This window comes from Rhinolophus hipposideros, assembly GCF_964194185.1.
Source record: "Rhinolophus hipposideros genome assembly, chromosome: 16".
Classification (NCBI taxonomy): domain Eukaryota; kingdom Metazoa; phylum Chordata; class Mammalia; order Chiroptera; family Rhinolophidae; genus Rhinolophus; species Rhinolophus hipposideros.
The window spans coordinates 48410951-48416946 of NC_138062.1; the positions used below are offsets into that span (position 1 = coordinate 48410951).

Here is a 5996-nt window from a genome sequence, read left to right on the forward strand (position 1 = left end):
TGAGAACACACAGGCTACCTTCCCCTGCTGATCATTTCCCCAAACTCTGTAGCCAAGATCCCAGAGTAGAAGCCCCCAGAGCTGCCTGCATTTCCACCAATCCCAATCTCATTATCACCACTTTTAATCTCACAGATTAAAAACAAATCTTACTTAAAAACAACCTCAACCTCACTTTAAAGCACCTCCTCCATTGGGCTCCACTTTCAGCTCACTTTGAGGAAGACACACATAGAGGGGTTCTGGGAAAGCACCTGGCCCATCTTGGTGTCCTCTAGTGACACTTGGTGACACGCGTCAGCTGGTACACTTTCCTAACCCAGCTACCTAGTCTCACTTCATTCTTCGCCATGGTCAATGACAGCAAATAGCTAACCTTGAGAAGTCACGGCCTCATTTTATCCTCAGCTGAAAGATTCATAAATGAAGTTTGGGGAAGGTTGAATGAATGACAGATTGAAGGTCACAGAGCGGGCAGCAGGGCCAGGATTCAAACTGGGGTCTAACTGTGCTGCACTGGTGGTATCAGTCTGGAGCAGGCCAGCAAAAATGAGACAGGATTGGATGACAAGAAGCTGCTCAAGCCCTTGCCATCACCCTCCCCAGAGCATTCAGATAACACGTAGGGTCAGGAATTCAGGAAACAAAGTTCAACTCTGGGCAGGAGAGAGTAGAAAAAGTCAAAGAGCAAACAAGATCTTGAGACACTTCTGCTTCTTAGAGACCTGAGAACACTCAAGATGACATTTTGTTTTTACACAAGTGCTATTTGTCGGGGAAAATGTTAAAAGCCTCATCCTTATAAACAAGACAGTTAGGCTGTGATGAGAGAAATGGAAATTCATGGAAGTTTTCTAGAGAATAAATTTGTATCAAGTTTTCAAAACTGCACACCCTTTGATCTAGCAAATTCACTCTCCAAACATGAAAAAAAAAAGAGAAAACTTGAAAATCATGTCCAAAAATAGCATAATTAAATGATGGTACTTCATATGATAAAATATTAGGCAACCACTTACCATAGAGCATTTTGGAAATGTTCACCATATAATTTTTGAAAACTTAAAGACTACAATCCAATTTTGTCACTCATATGTAGAAAAAGACTATAATAAAATGATACAAGAGATATTTCTTAACATTTAACATTATCTTAACTTTCTGTGTTTTCCAAATTCTTTAAAATGACCACGCCTAACTGTATGGTGCCGGGTAGGTTCTGGAGTTATCCGGGAATCACTTCACAAATTACATAAACGTCTAACTGCTATGCTATACACCTGAACCTAATATAAAATAATACTGAATATCAACTGTAATTGAAAAATAAAGAGGAAAAGAAAAAAAATAAGCATGTACTACTTTTGTTTAAAGAAAAAAAACCTTAAAATGTCATTTTCAAATGATGTGGACCAACCAGTGCTATTCCCTTTCAGGGTTTGGTCAAGAATGGGAGAGATGGCTGCTTTGCCCTAACTTTGACACTGGACTCATTCTTCATATATTTCTTCAGAATGGAACACATCCCATGATTTGTTTTGGGACATGTGGGTGCAGTTTAATCATTTGTAGCCTGTTTAGATTGAAAAAAAAAAATCAGATGTTTTTAAAATCACTTTTTACAATAGTAGTACAAGTTTGGGGTGAATCTTCTAGACAGTCTTCTGTGCCTCATTAGCATTCCAAACTGTTTTCTAACAATGCAAAATTAAAAAAAAACACAAACAGGGATCACATCATGCAATCCGTACTACATGTCAACATGCTGACATCCTTGCACTTTCATTTCCTCATTCTTTTAAATAGCCACACCATATGCCATTAAGCTTTTCTTTTAAACCCTCTATGCAAGCACTAGAAAATCAATGCAGTTTAAAAAAAAAAAACATTCCCTAATTACCTCACCCTAGCAATTCCACTCCTAGGCACCTACCCAAATACATGTCTACACAAAAACTTGTGGAAAAACGCTCCCTGCAGCGTCATTCAACAATACCCAAAAAGGAGAAGCAACCCAAATACCCACCAATTGATTGATGAATGGATAAAATGTGGCATACTCATATAATGGAATATCATTCAGTCATAAAAGGAATGAAGTACTGATTCATGGTACAGCCCAAACCCTGAAAACACACTGAGTGAAAGAAGCCAGATACAAAAGGTTGTATGTTGTCCGATTCCTGAAATATCCAGAATAGGCAAATTTACAGAGATAGGGAAAATGAGGAGTTGCCAGGGGTTGTGGAGATGGAGAGTGACTGTTAATGGATAGGGGTTTCTTTTTGAGACGAAAAGGTTATAAAATTGGTTGTGGTGATGGTTCCACAACTAAATATACTAAAAACCATTGAATTGTACACTTTAAATTGGTGAACTGTACTGTGTGTAAATTATATCTCAATAAATCTGTTATAAAAAACCAAAAACAAAAAGATGTTCGATAGGATTTTATAAGTGTAATGCTGAAATTACACATAACTTACACATAATAAATGTTTGGAGGATGATTACATTAATAACTATACGTACCAAATAAAAGTTATTGTGTAACTATCTTGTCTTTCATCGTACATAGTAAGAGCTCAGGAACTAAACTGTTGAGATGGATTGGCCAATCACATACACACAAAGTCAGAATATTAAAAAGTGCTCAATGTTTCAAAAAAATCAATTTATTTATTGACAATATGAAATTCACATTGAGAAATGCTGCCCATACATGTTTATTATTAAGCATTTCATCTCCCTCTTAAAAGACGTTTTTCCCAGGTCAGGGTTGAACCAGAGCCCAAACCCACTCACCACATCTCAAACTGCCAAATAAGTGGGAAATGTACAGCAGATAGTGCACAGAAGCAACTGCAAGCCATGCTGCTTGGATTATCAATAAGTCACTGCAATTTCTAGAGACCTTAATGTTATCTTACAATTCATTCTTTGTAAGCGACCACCTAAACAATTACATCCACTGCTAACAATATTTTATTAACTTAAGAGGAATTATTTGCATTTGGTATTATGGACATGCCAATTCTTGTTCAGTTATTTCTCCAGTTTAGTCAATCAAAGAATATTTTTGGAGCTCTTCTAGGTGCTGAGAACACAACAGAGAATTAAAATAGGCAAAGCCAATCAAACAAAACCCTGCCCTCATGGAACTTACACTCTAGTAAAAAGAAATTAATTAAAGGAATTTTTATTTTTTTACAAATTCATGTCGTATGAATAAATGTCAGCATAACAAGGAATCCCCACAATCCTTGGCTTGAGAATGTCTTTTCTAAACACCAAAAACCACCGATTTATAAAACATTAGCAGTTCACAATGACAAGCTTTTCCTTCCTTTTTATAGATTTGCCAAGAACATAAAGACAAACATGATCTACAAGTTTATTCAAAATAAAAAACCGAAAACACTACATACAATTCTGACACACGACAACAATGGGTTGTCAGAAGATTTAACAGCCCAGTCTTCAAATCACTGAGGCACCAAATGGTTTTTGCTTTCAATTAAAAAACTTCAATCTCCCTCTAGCATCTGTACATTGCAAGGCAATTCAATAACCTGAATTGTGTAACACAAAAATATTGCATCCTCTACCTTCAAAAGCAAAAGTGCAGTTTAGTACAAAGATCACAACTACTGGCTCAAAAAGACAACTTTTGGAAACAAAGTCTAAATTCCTTTAAACAATTCAATAAGTTAGTGGAAATTTTACTGAAATTTTTACAAAGTGGCCAATGAGTCTTGCAACTCTTAGGTAATTTTTTCCCCTCCTCATTAGAAGCTAGCTATATCGGCACCCCAGAACAGCCAAACTATCCTTAAAATGCAGCCACTTTCATGTACAAGCAAAAGTCCTTATTCTCAGCAATTTGTCGGGTATGGATTCTAGCAAGATAAACCCAGGTGGGCTCATCTTCTTCAAGGTGAGACTAAAACTATCTTAACAGACTTACATGTTATCTACTCCACAGCCTTAGCCCTTAGATACTATGTTTCCTACCAAGTAAAGGGTATGATGGATAATAAGGGATACATTCTGTTTCAGATCAGGCTTTTCCTCCTCGATTTGATCAACGGAAACCATCAGAGAGGTTTATCTTCCCCAAGTTGGAGCTTTTGGGGAGGAGGGGTTGGTTATCTACAATGCCCTGCGGGAAAGATAATCCCCAACCAAACCAAAAGGAGTGTTTTATTATTGACAAGGTCCTAAAACGGGCTGTGCTATCCCAAACCTTCCTGAATTGAAAACACATTCATAAGTCCTGTAGAGTAACGCTTTCTTGACAATTTCCGAGGACTACAAATTCCAAGGACTAAGAATTTAATGAACTTGACAGCCTCATTCACAGAAATCTCCCAACCATTCTTATAGCAAAGAGCCACTGGCTTAGAGGTACGCTGTGATTTGGGTTTTGCAAACAGGGACAGCTAAAGCCCTCTCCAAGGTAAGCAAAGACGCTTCAACTGTCGTGAGGCAGTCTCGGTGAAGTCACTTCTTGCATCCAACACACGTGAAAATGAACCCAAAGACCAAGACCACAAACCTCAGTAGGCTGCACGTTAAATGAGTAAACAAGTAAATAAAAACACCTCAAACAATAATGCGTGGTCTTGAGTAAAAGGGAAGTCAGCCACTCTAGACAAGACACACGATTCATCACCGGCCTGCACAGGAGTATCTATACTGTCCACTACACCAAAGTGGGATTTCCCATCTCCATCCAAGGCCTTGGGGGCGTCTCAGTCGGGTGAAGTTGTGCTATTTCCGTTTTTTGGGGAGGGTCATTTTATTTCGCTGAATCACTACTCCCCCACAACCACACCCCAAAACACCACCCCGCACATCGCAAATAGGAGACCGTGGCAAGGACGCCAAGCGAGCACCCACCGAGCAAAACAAAGCACCCAGCGAGGGGCTGCCAAGCGGGGAGAAGGTGGGTAGAGAGAGCCAGGCTCGCTGCCGCCAGGCAGCTGACTCCGGGCAGCCGGGCAGCCTCCTCCTGGGGACGAGCAGCGTTCTCCGGAGAGCTCCGGGGACGCCCGGGAAGGTGAGGAAATGAGGGCGGAGGCGCGCTGCCCCGGCCCGGGCAGGACCCAGGCGCCGGGGTGGAGGGAGAGCGCGCCGGGCCCAGCCCACGTGAGCGGCCGGGCTGAGGCCGAAACCGCCCCGGGGACAGCGACGCCACCGCCACCATGCCAGGCCGGGACTTACCCGGACCGGGCGCGCCGCTGGCCCCGCAGCGGCCGCTTCCTCCTCCTCCTCCTCCTCCTCACTTGACAAAATGGCGGCGGCAGGAAGTGCCGGGCACCTCGGCCCGCCCTCCGCCCGCCCCCGGCCGCCCGCCCCGCCACGGCGCCCGCGCCCCCCGCCCGCGCCCCCGCCTCGAGCCCGGGGACGACCGCGCCAACGGCGGGGCGGACGAGCGAGAGGCCCGACACTCCGACGCCAACGCCCCGGCGAGAGCGGGCGGCGCGGGGACGCGGGAGGCCCGCAGGCCCGAGCCCGCGTCGCCCCGGCCTCTCCGCCCCCGTGCGGCGCCGATGGCGTCGGAGCTGGCGCACCGGCCCCATTACGCAATGCAGGTGACGCGGGCCGCGCCGCGGGCCCCCTCCGGCCACCCCGTGCTGCCCGCCGCCCCGAAGGGCACTGGTCCTCACCTGAGACGCTAGGCCGCACGCCGCCCCCGCTGGCCGCCCGCCGCCGCTGCCTCCTCCTCGGGCTGCTGTGTGACGCCGGGGCCCGCCCGCCGCGCCCACCGCTCCGCCGCGCTCACAGGCCCCGTTTACCCGCGGGCACCGCCGGCAGCCGCCACCGCCGCAGCCGCCGCTTCGGCTACTCGGCTGCGGGAGAGCAGAACAAACAGCCCTGCCGTCGCCGCCGCCGCCGCCGCCGCCGCCGCCGCCAGCGCACTGACGTCACTGCGCACGCTGCGCGCGCGGCTCCGTGCCGCCGCCGCCGCCGCCCGGCGTGCGCGCCCCCTA

The 5996-nt window shown here is 45.8% G+C and overlaps 1 protein-coding gene across 4 annotated transcripts in view; it reads right to left on the reverse strand.

Annotated features, from left to right (window-relative positions):
• The window catches only part of BRD4 (bromodomain containing 4), a gene marked incomplete at its 3' end in the record, with an annotated part of 77464 nt that extends 71549 nt beyond the window's left edge, over positions 1-5915 (reverse strand). For 2 of the 4 annotated variants that reach the window (XM_081077032.1, XM_081077033.1), the window contains exon 1: positions 5673-5905. Of the gene's footprint in view, positions 1-5226; positions 5322-5672 lie in introns of those variants that run through there. The other 2 variants (XM_081077031.1, XM_081077028.1) reach the window with 2 other exon arrangements.
• Positions 5916-5996: the final 81 nt, after the last annotated feature.